The sequence below is a fragment of the Gorilla gorilla genome, chromosome 7, assembly GCF_029281585.2.
Source record: "Gorilla gorilla gorilla isolate KB3781 chromosome 7, NHGRI_mGorGor1-v2.1_pri, whole genome shotgun sequence".
NCBI lineage: Eukaryota > Metazoa > Chordata > Mammalia > Primates > Hominidae > Gorilla > Gorilla gorilla.
The window spans coordinates 28767885-28794513 of NC_073231.2; positions in this window are offsets into that span (position 1 = coordinate 28767885).

Sequence of the window (26629 nt, forward strand, 5' to 3'; positions counted from 1 at the left end):
TTCTGATATATGAGTAAGTTACTCTCTAAGCCCAAGTTAACCAGTTATTCATGTAGGTTGAGAAATGCATACTTAATTCATCTTAGATAGGAAGAATTTTTAAAATGATCTAGAAAAATCAGTATGTCTCTGAGAACCTTATTGATGTGCAGAGGGAGTACCTTCATGAGAAACAATATGGCATATATTAAAGAAAATATTATTCTGATACTTGTTAAAATGATGCAAAAGATTTTAACGAGGACTATTACCATAGGTATCAAGACCATTAGAGTAGGGGAGAGAGATGACCTCTGAATAGAAAACAGACCTTTAAGGATTTATAGCCAAAGAGCAGAGTGAGAGAATCAGTGGATAGAAAATTACTGGCTGGGTGCAGTGGCTCATGCCTGTAATCACAGCACTTTGGGAGCCAAAGCGGGCAGATCACTTGAGGTCAGGAGTTCAAGACCAGCCTGGCCAACATTGCAAAACCCCGTCTGTACTAAATATACAAAAATTAGCCAGGCATGATTGTGCACACCTGTAATCCCGGCTACTCGGGAGGCTGAGGCACAAGAATCACTTGAACTCAGGAGGCTGAGGTTGCAGTGAGCCGAGATAGCACTGCTGCACTACAGCGTGGGTGACACAGTGAAAATCTGTCTCAAAAAAAAAAAAAAAGAAAGAAAAAAGAAAAGAAAATTACTAGGAGGTGACAGCTAGGATTCTTGCTAAACTGACTTAACAAGATTCTTACCAAAGGTAAGCCAAGTATATATGCACCAAAGGCTGAGAATGAGAAATCTGATGAGTTATCGAGGATGATCGGATATCAAGGGTGGGAAGATACTTGCTAAAGTGGCTTAGCAGGATTCTGGCTAAAATTGCACTAAGCAGGCCTAAGGTAAAACCCAAGAATGAGGCCTAGTCTTAAAGGCAGCTCAGAGGAGCCTGGCTAAGGTCTGGTTACTGAGAGAACCTTTATTACATAAAAGGTCATATCAAGAGCCCATCTGAAGCTCATTTGTCTCCAAATATCATAAATAAGACTTGGCCATTATTTAATTCAACAATATGCATCCACTGACCTTGCTGTAGGCACTGTGCTCAATATAGAAGAAATAAATTCAAATATAATGCCATTTTGACCTGGGAACTCCCACTCTAGTGGAGAGACCAAAGTGTAAAATAATCATCACAATGTAACACAGCGTGTGCTTTAATAGAGGGTGAAGAACATATGAAACACAAGGAAGAAAGGGAATTGATGTTGAACAAAAGAGAAAAATACAGGGGTCACGGAAGTCTTCACAGCAGTCTATTCTTTTGGTTTGGGTCTTGATGGAAAGGTAGGAGTTTACTGATCAGAAAAATAAAATTGAGGAATATCTTTCAAGGAAAAAGCAACAACACTTACATAGGTTCAGAAATATAAAACAAATATGATAGCTCACTGGGAGATGCAAGAAGAGGCTGGACCCAGCACGGGGTGCCTGAAGAGGAATGGAAATGAGTAAGGCAGGTAGTCACCTGGATCCAGATTGTGATGGACACCGTACTCTAATTGCGTCCCTGGGTTTGGGATGCAATAGGACCCTATAGGAGGAACAGAGGAGTGGAAGTCAGATTTACAGTTTAGAAAGATTTCTCTGACACAAGTAGAAGAGGGAGACTGAAGTATAAACAGACCAAATAAAAAAGACTACTTTGGTGGTTTCTGGACTCTAGGAGAAAAATAATAATGAGGGTTTCAAGGAAGGCAAATGAGGTTGGAAAGGAAATGACAAATTTAGAGGGGACAGATTTTCATTAGAAATCCAATGTTAATTATAAGGTAAGACTTCTGAGTGCTTATGAAAATAGTGGTAGTACTAATACATATAAAGAGTATAGAAAAATGAAATAAAATAAAAACATGTCACCTGTGGGGTATACAGAGAGATTTGTTTCGAATATGTTGAATTTAAGGTGCTCAAGTGACCTCCAAGTCTAGATGTCTGGAATGCAGATCTGTGTGTGGGTTTGTGACGCAGGTGGAGGTAGAAGGTGAGACGGGAACTTGCAAATCACTGTAACAGAAACAGGAGTTTGAACCACTAGAGATGGAGAGCGTACACAGGAAGAACACCGTGTGAGAAGACAACAAAAATGGAACCCAGGTGCACTCACGCATAAGAAAAACCACTGTGTGTTCAATTAAAAAGAAAAGGCTTATGTTATATAACCCCAACTGTTCCTAAGCAGGATGAGTTATGTTAGTAAGAAAAGCCCTGTTTTGAGAGTACATCGATAGGTTTAGATAAGCAAATATGAGATATGCAAATCTGCTAAATTACTCTGCAAATGAGAACAAGAGAATTGAAGTTCTTTAGAGAAAAATACAGACAAAAGAACAAAAAAGGAAGACTAGGTGCTTAGGGAAATCAGAAAGCGAGATTCTGGCAGGAACTTTAGAAAAAATATGTTTCAAAAACAGATTTGAAATTCTATGTTGTGATTTACACTCTTCCCAAATGAAAACTTCAGTAAGTCCACAGTTCTCTAATATCTTTACACCTGTGGATTCACTGGTCTGGGATTGTGTGGAGGGGGTCAGTTCTCTAAGAGCTATTGATTTCCACTTTTGGCTACTTAGTGCAATTAAAAGACAATGTTTATAAGATAAGACAGAGGAGGCCATGAGAGACTAGGCAACAATAATTGACACACAAAAAAATTGTGAGGAGGACTTCCTACTTCCCCCAGGGGCTAGAAGTTTCCTGTTGACCCATGTGCTACACAGTATAGATATTCATAAATGATACATACCAATAAAACACATATAACAAATTTAGCTAGCTAGCTAGCTATGGGATCTTAGGCAAGTTTCCAATATTTACCCATATACTGACTCACTTACATATGCCTCTGTATTCTTATATCAAATTCAAATTCAAAATGATAGCCTCATTGACATGCATAGCATGTCTATATATTTAACCTCCTTTCTATTAATACATTCCCTACCATGTGCATATGCAAAATGTTGCTTCACTGTACATCCCCAAAAATACGGGAACAGTATATGTATTGTTTTTTGTTTGCTTGTTATTTTAAGCTACATATTCGCCAGGTGTGGTGGCTCACACCTGTAATCCCAGGACTTTGGGAGGCTGAGATGGGTGGATTACCTGAGGTCAGGAGTTCGAGACCAGCCTGGCCAAAAGGGTGAAACCCTGTCTCTACTAAAAATACAAAAATTAGCCAGCAGTGGTGGCACATAATCCCAGCTACTCATGAAGCTGAGGCAGAATTGCTTGAGCCTGGGAGACGGAGGTTGCACTGAGCTGAGATCGTGCCACTGCACTCCAGCCTGGCCGACAGAGCAAGACTCTGTCTCAAAAAAAAAAAGGCTACATATTAATCTCTGGTTTTAGAAAAAGATAATTTTTTAATTTTACGAGGTTTTGTGTTAGGGAAATCATGCAAAGCAGATATAAGAAGCTTAAAAATATTTCCATAATGCAAAAACATAAATTAGAAGGCTTTTTTAGAAAAATCAATACAGCCAAGCAAACCTTATGTGCATTCTGCAGGCAGCTGCTGTCAAGTTTCCATGTTGCCCTATGGGTCTCAGAGGACGCCCTTATTCTTTCTGCAGATACTGCAGAGATGTGGGTGTGGTTTCCAATACAGAAGCTAACTGTCTATGAATATTCATAAACACACTCTAGCTAAAACCTTCTAAGGGTTTTCTGGGAACAGTTAAAATAGCAACAGTAAATTTTAATCTAACCAGATAAAATAGATAAGGAAGGATGCTGAGTTATTTGAAAATGAATATATAAAGCACCCCACTCCCAAAGCCTGTTCAGCACAGAGCCAGTTTCCTCCAAATCAGTCCCCTCTGAGTTATGAGGGCATGTTACTTGAAACAGATTGGTAAGGAACAAGAAGCACAATTCACAGAAGCTACAAAACAATAGGATCCAATGATATGTTAAGACAGTGTCTATAATTGGTTATTTCTGAATCCCTAGGAAAAGTTCCAAAACTCAGATAGCCTCAAACTTTCCTTACATAGTATTGATTTTTTACAAAATTGTGCACTTAAGCATTGTTTTCCCAATCATGAGCTGATCTTTGCACAACATGTGAAAAATACAAAGTTGTATAAAGAAAGCCAAAATACATTTAATTCCTCAATCCAAAAATTATAAATGCTATAAACATAGAGACAACTATTTTATCTTACATAAATCTCTATGTGCAAATTTATCTGTGTATCTATCTACCATCTATCTAACCTATCTATACATATATACACATACATATCACATAAATCTCTTTATACAAATTTATCCATATATCCATTTATCTACCATCCATCTAACCTATCTATACACATATATACACACACACAATATTTTTAAATGGATATTTTATATATTTAAAGACAGTGGTAGTTTATCTATATACTGTTTGATATCTCTCTTTTCAGGTTATATCAAGGTCACTTTGCTAAATTTTTACAAATGATCTAAAATCCCATATTATGGATATGCTATCATGCATGTAAATAAACTTTAATTGTTGGATATTTAGTAATTTTTATTTTTTGCTATCATAAATAAGAGTATAATAAATATTACAGTACATAAGTCTTTATGGGCATTTCTGATTATTTCCTATAAATAAATTTCTCGATTAGGATTAGCCTGGTAAACTTCCACAAAATTTTAGAGAATGTATAGAAATTTTTGCTCATAAACGAACATTGCTTATTTTGCCCTATAGTCACAACTAAGATAATAAGTATTATCACAATAGCAAAAAAATCCTAATCTGCATTATTGGATTACTAACAAAGTGGAACATTCCCATATGATTATTTATTTCTTTTTCTATTATTTGGTAATGATCATATTATATCCTTGATCATGGTCTTTAATAGTGCAAAAATTAATTTTTATAGTATTTATTTCACTCTCTGTTTCTATCATTATCAAATATAGTTTTAGCAAAATGTAAATTTTTGTTAAATGAATTGGAAAGCTTTTGATCTTATTTTCTTTTAACCTGGCATAATTAGTTATGGACATTAAATCTTGGAAATTCAAAATAAAGATAGACCTGGAATTACTAGTTGCGGCGACAGTATTTTTCAGATGTAATTTTTTGGCCAAAAATAAAAAATCTCATTTTTGCATATCCATGATCAATTTCTATCTTCTATTTATTCTTAAATCAAATGAAGTCATAACATTTTCTAGGAATTATGTTTATTCTGTCAAGATTTCAAATGAATTAAAATTTATTGACAGAGTATTCTACATGTTAGTTATTTAAAATATATTTTTTATTAGTCACATATCGTTTTTATTTATAACATTGTGGGGTTTTTTTCTCTATCTTTTCTTAAAATAGATAAAAGTTTAGTTAATTAGTACTTTATTTTCTGGGAAGTTATCATTTTAATTTATAAGTGATCTTTGTATTCCCACTTAAAGTTTTTGCCCTGGAACCCTCTAGCTGTAACTAATGTTATTTATACTTTGCTTTAGTATTTTATAAATTTTTCGTCCAAAATATTCTCTCCAACAAGTTACTGACAACAAATCCATTTCACCTTATTTTGGAAGAGATCACTGAACAACAGAATTGTTCTTTACTTTTGTCCAGTTTATAATCAGGCTGTTTATCTTGGTTAAACGTTTTATAAAAACTCATGTTGGGTCTTTTATTACATTTTGTTATACCTTTTTTTCTATTTTGCTCTTTGAGCTAAGATTTCTTATTGGATTTTGCTTTTCTCCAATAACTTGGAGAACTTAAAACCATTTCGCATTTTATGTATGATTAACTCAAACTTTTAAAACTATATTGGAAATTTATGTTTCTAATAATAAGTGTTAGAAATGGGAAAATATTAACTGACTTCTATTTTAAGAGATATGGTGGATTTTTTTTTTGTTTTTCTGTTTTGGTTTGTTTTGGTTTTTTGAGACGGAGTCTCGGTCTGTCACCAGGCTGGAGTGCAGTGGCGTGATCTCGGCTCACTGCAACCTCTGCCTCTGGGGTTCAAGTGATTCTTCTGCTTCAGCCTCCCGAGTAGCTGGGACTACAGAGACGCACCACCATAAACTTCCTATACTGTTACGCTTTGGGTGCTATTTTCCCAGATATACCTATGATATTTTTTAATTAGTTGTTTGTTTGACTTTCTTTTTGTCACTAGGTTTTAGTTTCCTAAACTTAACTGATTATCAAAATCACATTGGGCTTTGGTTGCAATTCTGAATTTTTTGGTTCCATCCAAACCTACCTAATCATACTCTCTAGGAATAGGCCTGGGAATTAATATTTTCAGCATGTACTTGAGGTGTGCCTTTGAGCTTGTTTAAAAGGTGTGAGTTTACATTCAACATTTTTTAGAGTTTGCATTCAACTTTTTTTTTTTTTTAACCCAGGGGATCTGATTGATCTGCAAACTAGAGTATCATTCGAGAGTCTCTTCTGTTATCTATATATATATTACTACTGTTCCATTTGTGGGTTTTTTTTCCTTTTTTATTAAGAATGCCAATTATGTGTAGATTATCTCCAGTTTTTATATGAAAACTTTCACCCTTTAGCCATTTGAATATTTTTGCTTTTAATGGTGTGAGTTTTTGTCTATCATGGTTCCATTTAGTAATTTGGATTTCTGCCATTATGATATGTTCCCCTCAATATGATGCAGATTTTAATTCTTAGCTCCTTCTGTTCTTGTTGATTTACAAATTTTAAAAAATAATTTTATGTCAATTTTACTGAGAAATGTTTTTATTTTATCTTGCTTTATTATATGTCCTGTTTGCTATGGTTATTCAATTTCAAAAATGTGTTCTTTCCTTAAGGGCACAGAATTGTTGTAGAATCATTCAACTCTGTGTTTTGTTTGTTTTGATTTGACTGGGCTTTGTTTTTTCACTCCCAAGTGAGAGCGAGTAAAGGTCTACCCAAATGTTTTTCTCTATAACACGGTGGTTGAGACCTCCTGGGTTTTTCTCTTAATTTACCTGACTGCTGCTTAACTCTTTTTATTTTTAATTTAGGGCCTCCTAATGCAGTGTTTTTCTTACTAACATACTTATAAATCAATAGGAATCTTCTTTAAAAACAGATTCTAATTGAGAGCAGTGGGTGGAGCCTGAGAGTCTTCATTTCCAATCAGCTCTCAGATATTACTGATGCTGTAGCCCTAAGACCCACACTTTCAGTAACAAGGTCAGTAACAAGATAGATAGTAACTATCTCTTAGTGCTTTGGATTTATAGATATGAAATGGAATCAACTGATAAGGTTTCAGTCTTCTGTGAAAACGTCCATTAACTGTTAACACTTGCTTCTCCAATTTGGGGGCATGTAAGGGATACAGGTTGTATGCAAGCTGTTTTGTTTTTTAATTTTTTTATGTCCATAGGTTTTGAGGGAACAGGTGGTGTTTGCTTACAAGAGTAAGTACTTTAGTGGTGATTTGTGAGATTTTGGTGCATCCATCACCCAAGCAGCACACGCTGAACCCAGTTTGTTGTCTTTTATCTCTCATCCCCTTCCCACACTTTCCTCCTGAATCCTCAAAGTCCATTGTATCCTTACACTTTTGCATCCTCATAGTTTAGCTCCCACTTATACTGAGAATATATGATGTTTGGTTTTCCATTCCTGAGTTACTTCACTTAGCATAATAGTCTCCAATTTCATCCAGGTTGCTGTGAATGCCATTAATTCATTCCTTTTTATGGCTGAGTAGTATTCTATTGTGTGTGTGTATATATATACACCGCACATTGTCTTTATCCCCTCATTGAATGGTGGGCATTTGAGCTGGTTCCATACTGTTGAAATCACAAATTGTGTTGCAATAAACATGTGTCTGCAAGTATCTTTTTCATATAATGACTACATTCCCTCTCTGCCATCCTCTCTTCCCACTTGTAGGTGCTACATGAGCACAGTGGCCTCATGGTGACTTTGAGCCTACAAGTGTGTACAGTGTCACACCTATGATCTGCCTCAGCCACAGGCTTTCATTGCTCCAGAAAAGATAGTGAGGGTGAAGTCTACTGTGGTCTCCTCTGTATATTTCTTGTAACAGAACACTCTCAAGTGAATAGTGCATGTCAGCCCTGTCTTCCTTGAAACCCAAGTACTTTTGTACTCTATCCTGCAGATTTCTTAACTTTTCAGGACTATGGATCACTCCTATCTCTTATCAAAGCATTGATGATGATTTTTCCTCATTATATTTTGTGTTGATCATTTCATTAATGTACTGTGAAGAGGATGGAAAAAATAGGGAGAGAGCCATTTAGAGAAATACATGAAGTTTTCTGCTCATGTTGCCATCTCATTCAGAAGTCTTACAAACTCTTGTTAATATTATTTGTATGTTTGTGTGTGTTTTCTGTTTCCCACATAAAAATAACCCTATTAACTTTATGGTTATATAAGTAATACTTCTTTATTGTATGTTTTTCAGATAGTACAAAAATGTATCATGATAAAAAGGAACTAAAATTGCTCTTGCTATGGTCTACGTCTGTGTCCCTCCAAAACTCATATTGAAACAATCTCCAAGGCAACAGTATTAAGAGATGAGACCTTTAGGAGCCAATTAATTAATGAGAAAGAAGCTCTCATGGATGGAGAGTAGGCCCTTATAAAAAGCCTTAGGGAATGGGTTCCCCTTTTCTACTTTTCTGCCATGTGAAGACACACGCATCCTGTTTTGCCCTTCCACCTTCAGCCTGCATGTGAAGCACTAAGCTAAATATATTAAACGCCTTATCTCATCTTAACCTCACCATAGCCCTGTGAGGTAGGAACTTCATTATTTCAGTGTTGCAAAGGAGGGAACTGAGGTGCAAAAAGCACAGTGGATTGGCCAAGGTCATTGAGCATGGTCACTGGGCAAAGGCCAAGGAATGAAAGGCCGTATGTTCAAAGTCAGACGGAATTTCCTCCTGAAAGCCATGAGGAGATGCAGAAGGATTTTTACCAAGACAGTGACATGATCTTATCTGAATTGTATAAAGCTAGACCTGGAGTTGGGGACTGGGGAAGAAAGGTGGAGCCATGGGGAGAGGAAAGCAAAACAGAGTCATTTAGAAAGCTTTAGGTGAGATCTAAGGGTGAATAATGAATCAGAACATATGCATCTGGTGAGAAGGGAATTGATTTGAGAGAGAAGAACAAACTATAGTGGACCATCAAAGGGCAATTCAAGACTTAAAGTACTGAACCAAAACAGACATTAAAGATGCTTTATTATTATATATTCCCCCAAAGGATGATGGGAATCTGCACAATTATACAGATTTTAAACTATGATAAATATCGACTTGGCAATCTGGAAAATCTGATTAGTGATTAATAGCCCAAGTTATTTTAAACTCATGGGTCACGGTCATTAAGAAAGGAGAAAATTGCCTCTCTTGTTGCCTTCCACTTTAATTCCAACTAGGAAGAATCGTTTAGCAGCCTTTGTTATGGAGCTTATAAATATCTTTTGAAAAACGGGACAGCATCAACGCAGTATCATTCTGACACTGCATGACATCACATTCAGCTGGTACCAAACAGGACAGACAGAGTCCTACAGTCCCAAACCAGGACCCAGACTTTCCAGGGATGAAGGTCCACTTTCTGTCTTCACTTCTTGGCTCATGCCTTTAAGAGGGTGGGCAGGGGGAAGATTACAAATAAACATCACTTGGTTATCAGCTCCAGAACAAGTTTTCCTCAATTTCTCTCTTATATGTCCATGAAAATTGGTCAAGGATAATTCGCTAACATCATGGTTTTCCTCCTAAAAGGACAATAAAAGCAGTAGCTACTTACAATTTTCTGGGGAAAATAGGACCAGAGAAGTGTGAGAACAATAGCCCAGTTTGCTTGTCTCTAGGGTACTTTTCCCTACACACACAAAATGGGCAACACTGTAGGGGTTCAGGCCATGAAATAGAATGATTCAGTATTTTGCACAAAGGCCACTTGGAAATTAAGTTCCTGCTAAGTCCTGTTCTTTTTAATTATAACCTGTAAAAAATTATTGCATGTGTTAAATTTTCATAAATCATGTCCAAAATAAGGCTTCATGTTTGGGAGCCTGGATGACATTTTAAGAAATACAAAATAAGCCTATTCCAAGGTAGGAAAAGTGATCAGAATTGATGAAGATTGCCTTGGCACATTTCCTAAGTCTAAAAAAAAAAGCAAGAAGTTATGAATTTATAATATATATAAAAAGACATCCTGTAGAGTTTTTAATTTTGTATATTTTATTGTTGTTTAGAGATGGGGTCTCACTATGTTGTCCAGGCTGGCCTCGAAATCCTGGGCTCTAGTGATCCTCCCACCACAACCTCTCAAGTACCTGGGACTACAGATGTGCACCACCTCACTCAGCTAGGGTGTTTTTTGTTTGTTTGTTTATTTGTTTTTGTTTTCTTTAGCACATACACCTAAATGTGCACAGATTGTAAGTGGACAAGTAATGTATTTTTAGTGTTCACATCCATGTAACCAGTGACCTGTTTCAAGAATCAGAACTTGGCTAACAGTATAGAAGCTTGCATTTACCCATTTCCAGTCATTATTTTTCTCTTGAAAATGGTATTAGGGATTGAATGCTTTTTTCCTGTCCTCAAATTTCTATGTTGAAACCCTAACCTGCAATGTGATGGTATTTGGATACAATACTAATATTTAGTAGATGGGGCCCTTATGATGGAATTAGTACTCTGATAAGAAGAAACAAAAGAGTACTTGCTGTCTTTCCCTCCACATACAGAGCAAGAAGAGGTTTTGAGAGTACACAGCAAGATGGCAGCCACATGCAAGCCAAGAGCCTCAGAATGAAATCTGCCTTGCTGGCACCTCGATCTTGGACTTCTCAGCCTCCAAAACTGTGAAAAATAAAGTTCTGCTGCTGAAACTACTCACTCTGGACAGCCCAAGCCAATAAAGACCAATGGTAACTACTTCTGTGAATTTTAACACTACAGATTACTTTTCCTTGGTTTAGAATTTTCTTTTTTATTATACTTTAAGTTTTAGGGTACACTGCAGGTTTGTTACATATGTATACATGTGCCATGTTGGTGTGCTGCACCCGTTAACTCGTCATTTAGCATTAGGTATATCTCCTAATGCTAACCATCTCCCCTCCCCCCACCCCACAACAGGCCCTGGTGTGTGATGTTCCCCTTCCTGTGTCCACGTGTTCTCATTGTTCAATTCCCACCTATGAGTGAGAACATGGGGTGTTTGGTTTTTTGTCCTTGCCATAGTTTGCTGAGAATGATGGTTTCCAGCTTCGTCCATGTCCCTACAAAGGACATGAACTCATCATTTTTATGGCTGCATAGTATTCCATGGTGTATATGTGCCACATTTTCTTAATCCAGTCTATCATCTATCATTGTTGGACATTTTGCTTGGTTCCAAGTCTTTGCTATTGTGAATAGTGCTGCAATAAACATACGTGTGCATGTGTCTTTATAGCAGCATGATTTATATTCCTTTGGGTATATAACCAGTAATGGGATTGCTGGGTCAAATGGTATTTCTATAAGTCGACTTACACTGTGTGCATTCATTAGGTTTGGTTTATATAAACATAATGAGAAATTCATTCATATTTACCAGAATAAGGAAATGCTTTTTCTTTTTCCTTGTTTCTTGAGAATTTATTTTTCTTGTTTGTTGTTGTTGCTGTTGCTGTCTCTTTGGCTTGTTATTGTTGTTGTTTTACTGTGAATAGTATTGACATTACTCAAATGTTTATCTCCAGATGAAGAAAATGTCATTTGATCCCCACTGCCCACAAACATTTTTTCTGCTAATATGAAAGAAAACATTGGTTGATTTTCAAACATTAGCTTACTCTTATATTCCTGGAATAAGACTAGTTTATTCAAGATGCATTCTTTTTTAAAATACATTTTGCTGGATTCACTGAGCTAAAATTTTATTAGAATTATTGCATCTATATCCCTGAGAACTATTGGTTTATAGTGTCCTTATCAAGTTTGGGGATGACAGTTATATTGGCCTCATAAAAAGAGTCGGAGAGTATTCTCTATGTTTCTATACTTTGGAAGAATTTTTTAATATTGGTATTATTCTTTTCCTTAAGTATTGAAAGAATACTGGCAAAGTTATATAAGTATGTTTTCGTTTATTGTTATTTTGTGTGTATGGAAGGTATTTAGAAACAGATTCAATTTCTTTACTAAATGTTAGGCTAGAGGTTTTTTTCCTGTTACTTTCAGTTTATGTTAGTTTTTTCTTAAGCAATTTATCTGTTTCATCCAAATTGTCAAATTTACTGGCAAAAAGTTGTTTCTAACATCCTGTTACCACTTTAAATGTGTATAGGAAATGTGGTAATACTCATTCTTACTGTTGGTAACTTATGTTTCCTCTCTATTCTTTCCTTTTTCCTTTTCTTTCTTCCATACTTTCTTCCTTTCTTCCTTTTTAATTGCCCTTTCTAGGTATTTATCAATGTTATTAATTTTTAAAAGAGTCAGTTTATAACTTTGTTGCTTTTTACTATCGTACTCTAATTTTATTTCTGCTTTTAACTTTACTATTTTTCTTCTATTTTATTTAGTTTAGCTTTGTGAGTACTTTGCTCTCTTTCCTTCCTAATATAGATATGTAACACTAAAAATTTGCCTCTGAGCCTTAGTTGAGTTGCACAATTTGCTTTTTTAAAAAGGTTATATCTTTGCTGAAATTGAATTCAAAATATTCTATAATTTTGGTTGTAACTTCTTTGGTCCACAGATTACTAAGAAATGCATTGTTAAAATTCTAAGTTTGGAGATTTTATTTATTTTTCAATTTTTTCTTTCTTTCTTTTTAACAGTTTCCCTCTGTCACCCAGGCTGGAGTACAATGGCACCATCTTGGCTCACTGTAGCCTCTGCCTCCTGGGCTCAAGCAATTCTCATGCCTCAGCCTCCTGAATAGCTGGGATTATGGACATTCACCGCCAAGTACAGCTAATTTTTGTATTTTTGGTAGAGACGGGGTTTCGCCATGTTGGCCAGGCTGGTCTCGAACCCCTGGCCTCAAGTGATCCACCCACCTCGGCAATGTGCTGGGATTACAGGCATGAGCCACTATGCCTGGCCCAATTTTTATTTTATTTTTTATTTTTTTAGACACAGCCTGTCACCCAGGCTGGAGTGCAGTGGTATAATCATGGCTCACTGCAGCCTCAGTCTCCTGTGCTCAAGCAATCCTCCCACCTCAGCCTCACAAAGTCAAAGGATTTTAAGTTATTTTTAATTATTTATTTCTAGCTTGACTTCCCTGAAGATCAGACCTCATCCTCTGAATATTAATCCTTTGATATTTGTTAAAGCTTTCTTTATGGTTCAGCACATGATGGTTTTAGTAAATGTCTTATGTGTACTTGAAAAAAATGTGAATTTTGAATCAGTAGGATTTCTATACACCCATATCGCCCAAGCTGACAGCAAAACCAAGAACACAACCCCATTCATAATAGCCACAAACAGAATAAAATACCTAGGAACTCAGCTAACCAGAAAGGTAAATATCTCCACAATGAGAAATACAAAACATTGCTGAAAGAAATCAGAGGTGACACCAACAAATTGGAAAAACATTTCACACTCCTGGAGAGGAAGAATCAATATTGTTATAATAGCTATACTATCCAAAGCAACTTACAGACTCAATGCTATTCCTATCAAAATTTCCTTTTTGAGAATCAAATATTCAAAAATTTATGTGGAACCAAAAAAGAACCTGAATAGCCAAAGCAATCCTAAGCAGAAACAACAAAGCTGGAGGCATCACACTACCCGACTTCAATGCATCCTGCAAGGCTACAGTTACCAAAACAGCATGATACTGGCACAAAAACAGACACATAGACCAATTGATACAGTCAAAGAATACAGAAATTAAGTGGCACACCTACAACCATCTGATCTTCAACAAAGTCGACAATGAGGAAAAGACCCCCTATTCAATACATAGTGCTGTGATAGCTGGCTAGCCATATGCAGAAGATTGAAAATGGGCCCCTTCTTTCATCATACAAAAAATTAACTCAAGATGTATTAAGGATTTAAATGTAAACTATAAAAACACTAGGAGAAAAACATGGGTCATACTTTCTGAACATAGGCCTTGGCAGATAGTTGACGAAGTCTCCAAAAGCAACAGCAACAAAAAATAGACAAACATGTGTCAACAAAACTAAACAAAACAAAAGTTGCCACAAAAACAAAAATAGAACGGTGGGATCTAATTAAACTAAGAGCTTCTGCACATCAAAAGAAACTGTCAAAAGAGTAAACAAACAGCATACAGAGTGGGAGAAAATATTTGCAAAGTATGCATCCAGCGAAGGTCTAATATCCAGAATTTATAAAGAACTTAAACAATAAACAAGCAAAAAGCAAACAACCCCTTTAAAAAAATGGACAAAAAAATAAATGACGCTTTTCAAAAGAAGACATACACATGGCCAACAAACACGTGAAAAAACGCTCAACATCACTAATCATTAGAGAAATGCAAATCAAAACTACAGTGAGATACCATCTCATACCAGTCAGAATGACTATCATTAAAATGTTAGAAAATAAGATGTTGATAAGGTTATACATAAAAGGAAACACTTACATGCTGCTAGTGGGAATGTAAATTATTTTAGCCACTATTGAAAGCAGTTTGGAGATTTCTCAAGGAATTTAAAATAGAACTACCATTTGACCCAGCAATCCCATTACTGGCTACATACTCAAAGAAATAATGTCATTCTACTAAAAAGATACATGCATGCATATGTTCATCACAGCACTATTCATAGAAGCAAATACACGGAATCAATCTAGATGTTTATCTATGGTCGACTGGATAAAGAAAATATAGTACATATACATGACAGAATACTATGCAGCCATAAAAAAGATGAAATCATGTCCTTTGCAGCAACATGGATGCAGCTGGAGGCCATTATCCTAAGTGAATTAATGCAGAAACAACAACAAAAAAGAAATGCCACGTTTTCACTTGTAAGTGAGAGCTAAACATTGAGTATACATGTACACAAAAAGGGGAACAATAGATACCAGGGCATACTTGAGAGTAGAGGGTGGAAGGAGGGTGAGGGTTGAAAATTTGACTATTGGGTACTATGCTCATTATCTGGATAACAAAATCATTTGTGAACTAAGCCCCTGTGACATGTAATTTACTCATGTAACAAATCTGCACATGTACCTCTGAACCTAAAATAAAAATTGAAAAACAAAAATGAAAAGAATGTGAATTCTATTGTGATTTTTATGGGGTATTCTTCATGTTAAATGCCTAGTGTTCCATTATTGGAATGCTAAGCTTGTGGAAGTTATTTATATCCTACTGCTCAAGGTCATCGCCCAGATCTGATTGCAAAAATTCAAAAAATTGCAACCTCAGGCATAAATGGATAAATCAGAGCAAGTTTACTGAATGTGTTGTTAATTTCTGCTATATTCTCACTGAGTTTTGTCTACTTGTTCTATAAGCTATAGATGTTTGTTAAGATCTGTCTATCAGTTTGTCTATTTCTCCTTTAAATTATGTTAATATTTTTTGCTTTACATATCATAAAGATGCACCATTGAAGGTATACAAATTTAAAATATTGATATTGTTTTGACAGATTTACCCAGTTATTATTATGAAATATACCCCTTTATTTTTAGTAAGATTTCTTACCTTAAAGCCTATTTTGTTTGATATTAGCAAAGCTACTAGAGTTTTCTTTTCTTACATATTTGCATGGAATATAGTTATTTTAATCCATTTATTATCTTTATGTTTAAAGTGTTTAAATATAAATGCTTAATCCATTAATACTCAATTTAATTACTTATTTAGTTCTGCTTCTATCTACCACTTTACTGCTTGTTCTCTATTTGACCCAATTTTAATTTTTTCTCATTTTATATTTTATATTATTTAAATGTTATTTTCACTATTCCATTTTGCTCTTATTAACTTCTTAGTTATTTTCTGTTTCATTCTTTTTCAGTGGTTACTACTGCTATGGTATCATAGCAGGCATTTTTGAGTCAGTATAATGCAGTATAAATATTACTTTTATCATCTCCTAATAATTCTGGAATTTACAATACTTTAACTAAAATTACCCCTTATGCATTTCATGTTATATTTATCACACATTTTAATTCCATATATTATATATATTTTTAAATGATAAGTTCTAGGGTGCATGTACACAACGTGCAGTTTTGTTACATAGGTATACATGTGCCATGTTGGTTTGCTTCATCCATTAACTCATCATTTACATTAGGTATTTTTCCTAATGCTATCCCTCACCCTGCCCCCTACCCCATGACAGGCCCCAGGGTGTGATGTTCCCTGCCCTGTGTCCAAGTGTTTTCATTGTTCAATTCCCACCTATGAGGGAGAACATGCGGTGTTTGGTTTTCTGTTCCTGTGTTAGTTTGCTGAGAATGATGATTTCCAGCTTCATCTATGTCCCTGCAAAGGACATGAACTCATCCTTTTGTATGGCTGCATAGTATTCCATGGTGTATATGTGCCACATTTTCTTTATCCAGTCTATCATTGATGAACATTTGGGTTGGTTCCAAGTCTTTGCTATTGTGAACATTGCTGCAGTAAACATATGTGTGCATGTGTCTTTATAGTAGCATGATTTATAACCCTTTGTGTATATACCTAGTAATTGGATCGCTGGATCAAATGGTATTTCTAGTTCTAGATCCTCACAGACATTAGGAGTTTTCTTTTCTGCAGTCAATTTCCTCACATTTATTCACATATATACTCTAACAGGCTTCTCATTCTTTCCTGCTTTTCCATATTTCCACTGAAATCATTAATTATTCCTGTAGACCTCTCTTGTATTTTGTTTAATGTAGGTCTGCTGGTGACAAATTTACTTGGTTTTATTCTGAATATGTCTTTACTTTCACCTTCATCTTTGAAGGATATATTTGCTGGGTGTAAAATTCTAGGTTGGCAGTTATTCGTGTTTCAGCACTCTTAAGATACCATTGTATTTTTTTTCTTACTTCTTTCACAGAAAAATCAACTGTCAGTTGATCCTTTAAAGTTAATGTGCTGTTTTTTCCTATGACTACTTTTAAGATTTTCTCTTTCTCTTTGTTTTTTTTAACAATTTGACTATCATGTGCCTATTGTTTAATGCATATTTGCCAACCTGGCTTTCCCTAAGTTATCTGAAGCCATAGGCTGATGTTTTTTCATAAATTTTGAAGTTTTTTCAACAATCGTTTCCTTAAAAACTATTTGCTTTCCATTTTCTCTTCTTTCCCACCCAAAAACCAAGTACACGTTACACTTTTTGAGCATGACTCATATGTCTCTTATACTGTGCTCTATTTTTTCAACTCATATTCCTCTCTGCATTTTGGGTATTTTCTATCAGCTGTTCCTCTTGGTCATCACTCTGTCTTCTGGTATATTTAATTTGCTGTTAAACTCATCCATTCACAAATTCTATTGTTCAGTTTAAGAACATCCACTTGATTTTCTATACAGATTCCAATTCTGTGTTGAAATTCTGCACTCTTTCCATTTTTCTCTGTTCATTTTTTGAACATCCTGATCAGTTAAAGAACTTGTGTGCTAACTTTGATATATGGATTCCTTGTTGGATTGTTTCTATGGTCAATTTCATCTTAGAGTTCGGTCCTATGATCCTATCTCCTCACATATCTAGGAATTTTTTATTGAATGACACGTAAAGGGTTAAAAAAATATAGATACTTTAAATGGTTTTGTCTTCCACAAGAGAGGATTCCCCTTTATTCTGTTAAATGGTTAAAAGGAGACTGATTATTTCAAAGCCATCTGTTTGAGGACCTTCACACCTCTAAATCTGTCCCTGAAACCCTTCATGACTGCTAAGACTGCCTCTGGTTCACAGCCTGGGCTGCACTTCGAGTCTCAGTTTCAACTCCATGGACAGTATCAGATAATGTCCACAAAGAATACTCCAGCTAACACCGTGTTGCAGTTTGTTAAGATGCAGCCAACTTCTTTTTTGTAGCTGTTCCTAGGATACAGCCCTTCAGGGATTTCAGTTGCAATCATTGTGAGTTTTTGTCTCCTCAGCAATGAGAAGCTGCAGGAATCTCTGCTCTGATTTTCACAAGGTTTTCAGCTTAGTGCTTTAGTCTCCCATCCCACATATTAGAATTTGACAATGGTCTTGAGGAGGAGACCAGCTGTGTTTAAAGGCCTTCAACTTTCCAATTTTATCACTCAAGTTCTAAGCAAATGTCAAACATCCCTCTGGCTTCTTTGTCTACAGCAATGGTCGGCTTCTAGAGATCAAGCTTGGATTTTAAGATTGTAGCTATATCCAGATATTCAAGTACCTCTATGAACAAAGAAACAGGAGTTTTGTATCCATGTCAGTTTACCATCATGGGGGCAGGGGGGTATTTTAGCTCTCCTCTCTTATTTTTAGTATGTGTGTACTGTCCCGAGTACATATTTGTTTGCTGAGTAACGAGACTGAAAAATTCCACTCAGCGTTTCTGAGATCTGGGCTTAATTCTTTAGCCTCCTCTCCCATGCAGATTTGGAGTGAAGCAAATGTATTAAAAGGAAAACTAGCCATCTGTTTGAGGACTTTCACACCTCTAAATCTGTCCCTGAAACCCTTCATGACTGCTAAGATTACCTCTGGTTCACAGTCTGGGCTGCACTTCGATTCTCAGTTTCAGCTCCGTGGACAGAATCAGATAATGTCCACAAAGAACTGAAAGTCTTAATTTCACCTTCTAAAAGTGTTTCTCTGCCTAGAACATTACTCTGTAGTCCTCATAGTTCTGTGGTTCTCTGACATTATTATATCTATAAAAATTGTATCTTATCTGACTTGTCTAGTTTGTCTCAGTGGGAACACTGGTCTGCTACAAAATTCTCCATCCCAGCCCTAAGAAGTCCTGACTTGGCTTTTTCGATAAATAAAATAAATGTCATTCTTCATTTTTTTACTTCTACATGGTGTTTGCTTTCAGATCTTCTGAACTCATATCCAATGGCTCTTACTCACAACCTCTTTACACATAGATGAATACTGACAAAATAATTTTATTTCAAAGTAACCACAAACCATAAGTCATGTCATCTTTTTCAAAAGTTGCTGGGTGTTTTTATTCTACAACCGAAAGAAAAAAAGACACCAAAACTAGTTTATTAGTTTTTCTATAAATGTTAGCTTTTAGACAATAGGATATTTATGATCATATTTATGACTTCTCAGTAGGAATTTCTTTACTCAAACACTTTATGGAAATGTTTTCTAATTATCTGTCTAAAGACTGGTAAAATCAACCTATACCACTTCTGGCTTCTCTGTCCCTATTCCCCTTCACTGACAGTGGTTGCAGATTAAGTTCACTCTTGCCCCACACTGTACCCAAACATCCCTTTCTTCTCCAGTGTTGTTAATAAGGGGTTTGGAGAGTTTTGTCTTCCATAATGTAATTTGTTTTGAAACATGTTTGTAGAGGGATCTGAGGCTTTAAAAATACACAGGCATTTGATACCAGCATTTGCATGTTATCATGAGATCAAGAAGTTTTGATACCTCTTTCCTTCTGTAGAACAATTATGTTAATGTTAATATAACATTTTGTGTTTACACAATGGCTTTATGTAATCTCATATTTGCATCTCAATAAGTATATAACAAAGTTATTCTTGGTATCTCCATTTGAGAACTGAAAAACTGATCATCTGAGGGATTAATTGATATCCCCAAAGTAAGATAGCTAGAAATGAACTGAACTTCAGCTCAACTCCAGGTCTTTCTATTACAAATTCCACGCTCTTTTTATTTACTTCCTTGGTTTAATCTGGATTACTAGCATACGAGATAGTGTGCTAGAAACTGGAAAAATGTAAACATATGAGATCCTATCCTTGTGTTTGTGTAGCCCATGGGAAGACACAGAATAATGACCCACCATTTCCAGAGTGTAGCAGTTATCATACCATGTAGGTGGTGGTATGTGAGCATAGAGGGCTTGCATTTAAATAAAAAGAAGATGTCAGTAAAAGCTTATCTGAGAAATGACATACGTTGAGTTTTGAAGGTACACAGATTGGGTAAAGAATAAAGGAGAACACTTGTCCAGAGGCAACAGCATATAGAAAGATACAGAGGTGTAAATCACAAATGTTCTAATATTCTAAATATAATTTACTTGGGGAATGGTTTAGAAGGTAATGATTAACCTATATTCTATTAAAGATTCTTGGAGCTAGAGGGGTTCCCCAGAGTCTGCCTAGACTTGTTAGCTACCACATAGTATCCTAATGATACCAGCCAAGTGGGTCATCAGTTCATTAAATAAAACTTTACAGCCTCTCTAATAATGTTTTTCATCAGCTAACAACACTTGGTTAATTTTTTAATTATTATAAGAAATATTCTTCAGAACTTACATACTGCCTATCTCTGTCTTGGGTAAAATATTCCCTAGCTCAAATGAGAGTACAAAGAATCATGTGCAAATGCTTCAATTTGTTAAACTCATCCTATTTTTTCCCAACTATTCTTGAAAAAGGTCGCTGCAATTTTTGAAGACATCAATTTCTCTCTATATGGTCATCATAAATAGTCAACTAAACTGTGTTTATGTTTAATGGGCCAACATTTAGAAGTTTTTGTTTTATCTACTTCCAGATCCTTCCCTTTTATTTATTGACAGTTTTCTAATCTGAAAAAAAAATATATGAAACAATACAATTAGCATTTCCATATTATGGATTCTATTTCAAATTAGAATAATTCCTCAATCATAACTATTAAATTTTAATTGAAATGTATACTTTTCAATGATGAGGCAAATATTATGGTTCATTTTATTCTCATATTTTATGAAAGATCCTGAGGCTCAGGCAGACAGTGTTGTCTTGCCCTTGGTTACAGTGCAGAACCAGAATTTAGTTTCTAATCCAATGATTTTCCCATTACCCCATGCTGCCTCATCACGGGTCTCCTCCCTCCCTCTCTCTATTTTCTTCCTCTCACCGATTACATTCCAGAAATCTTATTACTTCTTGTTAGTTCTGCAATGAATAGGTGAGAGTTACCTTCCCTGGAGTTTATGCTGTTGATTAGAATTCCTGAATTCCACAACTAAATGACAAATGACTTAGACTTTAGGGAGCTCTCTCTCTGTGTCAATTACTGAATAACCCCTTTCTGAATCTTAGATTCATTTTTTATCCTTGACACAGAAGTAGGACCTGACCTACTTTCTAAATTTATATTACATTGCATTTTACCCCCACTTCTAACCACCCAGTTTATTTCACTGCTTTGAAGGAAAAATAAAATGACATGAACATATTTCTGGGTGAATTTTTAAGTTAAGCTTTTAGTAAGCCTATCAGTTCAAGATAAGGTGTATGGAACTATTGAAGAGACAGAGAAAAAATTAATTGGAAAATAAAGTATGTTAAAAATAGCCCCTGGGGTAAAGCTTATTCAAACCAATCCCTCAAAAGCTAGTTTGGGGAATAACTATCTAGTACATAATTTCCATCTCCTTAGTAAGGGTATTGTAGGATGGAAATTAGGATTAAAATTGAAGAAAACTAAAAGTTTATTCCAGTAGAATTTTAAAACAAAGAAAAAGGAGAGGGAAAAGTCATAAAAGCAATAATATAGGAAAATTCCTAGAGTTGAGGAAATGAGTTTCCACATGTAAAAGGTCTGCTGAGTTATAATACTTTAATATAGTATATAAAGAAAATATTGGAAACTTCTAAGAGAAAATGATAATATGCTAAATATCTGGAATCTGAATGTTTTCAGATTCCTAATCAATAATGGTTTCACACAGATAAATGACATTTCTGATTTATAAATTTATAAAATGACTCTAGATGATATGTAAGTAATGGATTGGAATGAAAGCAGCGAGACAAATTAGGAAGTTGTCACACTCATCCACCCCCAGTGGGATGATGACAGTGGGGATGGAGAGCTGTCCAGAGGTGTGAGCTAGAATCAGCAAAGGTGTGGCACTGAGAAATCCCAGCAGACAGAGACCTACCAGTTCCCCAAATCCCTTAGATACTCCCTACATAGTCTCTTTGTGACTATAAGCAGTACACAAATATAAGATTGTATCTGCAGATAAGCATAGTCTGAAGATTTGGAATTCCTTCCCAGACACCAAGCAATCTTTCCTTTTCTATCCTACATTTCATACATACACTGATTACATGGAAAATCTCCAGGTGGCTTCAGGTGGCTTTCTACTGTTTCCTTTTCTCCCCCAACATTACCCAACAAAACAAAAGAAGAGAAATTACAAATAGAGTAATCTGAAAAAGCTCATAGTTTCTATCCTCAAATAACGTAAATTCTAAGTGACCATAGAAAGCTAACTAATATTATAAGGATACATATGGGTATATATGTTAAGTGGAAAACAGTCATAAGGTAAAGATATTTCTTAGGCATTCGAAGGGAGGGGTTTGCTGTTTGAGGGGTCATAGAGGTGGTACTCAGGTAGAACTTGGAAGTTTGGGTGTCTGATAGATGGAGGAGAAATGACAGACATCACAGAGAACACAGCATAAATAATAGGTGAGACTTAACAACCATGTTTGGGAGGTAGAGAGTAGAAGAGGCTGGTTGGAGAGATCCTTATGACCATGTACAACACATAAGAAGAGTATTTTTTTTCCTTAATAGTACCCTCCCCACTGACAATTTGAGTGCACTTTCATATAAGAGCACAGTGCACTGGCTTGAATACAATAATATGACCAATATAGATATAATTTGGTCCCACCCATATTTGAACATTCATTATATTTTATATTCTTCTTATGTGGTAGCTGTGGGATTGATCCACTCAGATCTCACTTCAAGAGAATCTGCTGTGGAGAGCATAGGTGACTGGCAACCTCCAGCTGCCGCACTTTGAGATATACCTTCAGATTCACACTGGGACGCACTTCCCCTGTTTCACTTCCAGCTGATAAGTGGGCCCAGCAGAGATATTAGCACTGGGCCAATCCTACATATTGACATGGCCTCTGACCATGTCAACTGGATTGAGATCTGAGGTTGTCCCTACCTAATCCTCCTCTTCCTCTTTCTTTGCACAGATATCTGACTAGCACCACAGTCTGAAAGCTTTCCCTTTCTTTCTCAGGCATTTCCTGTGAATCTATTGTATATCTAATTCTATCTTGCTGTCTGCTTCTTGGAGGACCAAATTGATATACTTGGACATGTATCCCTAAGAACACAAATCAACAATTACTGCTATCAGAGACATCGGAGAGTAAAAATCTTTCAGGAGACACCATTCTGAGACAAATACAACCATCAATTCCTTTCAAGTTCCATTAGTTTCCACTCTAGGGTAAAAAGGATCATTTAAAGATCATCTAATTCAACTCTACATTCTGACGTGTGGTTACTGAAGTAGATTAATGACAAAAATGGCCTGTTTCTTCACCCCTCCCTGTATCCACATCCTTTCCAATGTAACCTTGCAGCTTCTCTCATCAAGTGAACACTAATTATTGCCCCACCCCTTGCATTTAGGCTGGCTTTGTGACTTGCTTTGGTTAATAGAAAGGGATGGAACACTGAGCCAAGCTCAGAACTCCAGTGACCTTGCACAATTCCACTGTTTCTCTTGGACCTCTGCCTCCAAGAGAACATGATCAAGATCGCTGGATGGAGAGCCAGAGACCACATGAACCAGAGCTGAGTTCAATCATCCCAGCCAAGGCATCAGGACTGTGAAAAAGTCCAGCTGAGACAACCACAACTGCCTAGCTGACCTGCAACTGATCATAGACATATGAGGGGGCCCTATTCAGTCTAGAAAAACTGTCAAGCTGACCCATAGACTCCTGAGCAATAAAAAACATTTGCTTTAAGCCAGTGAGTTTGGGAATGGCTTGTCATGTAACATCATTGTGTTAAATTTAACTAATACATATGTTTTCTAAGATCATCTTTACCAAAGATGCACCCAGATTCTGCTAGGACTACACCAGGGGGAGGACAGAAATAACTGATCAGGACTTTTTGTCTTCATTTTCTTCTCTTTTCTTAGATTAAACGAGATCATGTGGTTATTTCAGTGGACCTCAATAAATACTTAGAGGCACAGATGTCACTATGCTGTATCCCTCCTGTCCACCCCCAGTCCATTATTTTTCAGTTTCTTTCAATTCCATGACATGTCCAGTTATCAGGGCTGATTTTTCCTACTTCTGCTATATCCAGTTCACCTATACAGTTAGTACAATTGGAGAATCTGAGCCATGAATTTGGGATATAGTTTATTGCATGTGTTCCTCAGGATCAGAGATTCTTTTTGAAGGGTGGGGATATTTTATTAGTGAATTTGGTTATTTTCATGGAATTCTTTATTGCAACTTTTAACGTGATTATATGTTGTAACTAAAGCTCTGGGCGGGGATGGATATTAGGATAGCACAGAGCTGCCAATACCTGGAAACCTGACTAACATGACATCAGCAAATGAGAGCTTTTTTAAAAATTCTCACCCAATGAAAAGTTTCAAGTAATTGAAACTGTCCTAGCAGCTTAACAACACAAGTTACAGGGTCCCTGGGGTTCTCATGAATGCGAGATGACAATTCCCACTTTAGGTATTTCAACAAAGCAAAAAGAAGAGAGGAAAATATAGTACCAAAGTTATTTGTTCTTTTTGTCAGAAATGAGAAGCCCCCAGAAGATTTTGTTTTGTGTCATTGTCTAAAATTGTACCACATGGCCACCACTGCTGCAGGGAAGGTAGTGAACTATGCAGTTCCCATTCTCAGTGTGAAGGCAGCAAGGGCTAGCAGTGCTTGGAAATGGGTACCGGTTAGGCAACAACAGTGTCTGTCGTAGTCTGTACACTAAGGCAAAGAGTAAAACTGGGGAAACAGAAAACGCAAGTTTAATCAATACAGGATTTATCTGTAGGTGGACAACATGCACTTCAAATTTCTTGAAAAATAATAAATATTCTGAGACTTTGCTCCTCAAATTAATTATTGTAATTTTGGGAAATATTTATATTATGCATGAGTAACTTTATCTGAAAATATTGAGCCAAAGCGGGCACCAGAATATGTATACTTGAAAACTTCCACATGCATTTCTGTATATTCAAGCTGAATTTACATTCCAACCCCCTACTCCTGTTCAGCTAGTCATCCTCTTCCTCACCTCTTAAATCTATCAATTTCCAAGTGCAAGCAACTCAGCCTCCCACATAGAACTCAATCCGCTCTTACTGTGCATTCTTGTTGATTACATCATAGGGCAGCTCATTACCCACCTGCATTACTACAATAGAGGCCTTACTGCTTACTTCTGTTAGCATTTTTTCCTCAAATCACCACCCAACAATCCTGTCAGAGTGATATATCTAAATTTAAACTGATTTTTTTAACTAGCTACCTTAAATTTTATTTCCTTTGAAATAAAAGCAAGTATCCTTTTGGCAAGACTTAAAAGGTCCTTCATGAACTGGTCTTCACCATCCTCTCCTAGCTCTTTATCCTTTCCAAAGGACCCTTTGCCCTGAAATTCCTAGAGTTTCCTAGAAACGGCAGACGTACCACGTGCCTTCTTCTCCCCACGTTTTCTCACATGTCCTTGCACTAGGAATAGCTCTAGGGTCCATTATTCATAAGGGCTCCTCCTTGTCATGCACTTCAATTCTCATCTCAATGATAACCTGCTCAAGTGCCTGTCTCGTGAGCTCCTGAAGTGACTGTGTATTTATCACACTTCCTTATCATCATCTCACTATTACTTATCACTGCAATTGTGTGTTCCTATGTTAGACATTAAAATTTAAAAGTTGTTGGAACACCTAAAACACTTTCAGTCTTCAGAGACATGTGATTGTGTGATCTGAGTCATAGAGCATGTAGCTGTAACTACTTCTTCTTAGATTATAGATTTACTCTTTCTTAGTGTTCTTGTTTTGTAAGTGACTAGGAGAGACCAAAGGCCAGACATCCTCCCCTTCTAATTACTTACCTTTGTTACAGATTAACTGTTGCCCTTACTGTCCTGTACCTAACTCAGACCAGGTGACACAAAAGACTTCGTGACTATTACATCTTCAGTGTGGAATGTTAAACATACCTCTCCCGAGAGAGAGAGAGAGAAAAAAAAAAAAAAACACCTTGACCAATCAGATCATTATAACTATGCAGTAAGCCTCTATAGAAAGATGTTGAAATCCTGCTAAGTTTCCCTAAACCCTGCCTACAAAGACAACCCCAAACTTCTACACTTCAGAACAGTGATGTCCAGTCTTTAGAGTCTGTGCTTCCTGGGCAGTCATCTTCAAGCTTTTTGCATGAATAAACTGTACATTTAATCACATATTCTTAATCTCATTATTTAAGGTTGACGTGTGTGTGTGTGTGTGTGTGTGTGTGTGTGTGTGTGCGTGTGTGTGTGTTCAGCCTTTTAACATTCATGACCATCTAAGGTAGCCAGGCAGAAGACTGAAATGCTACAGTGGCACCTACATACCCCCAC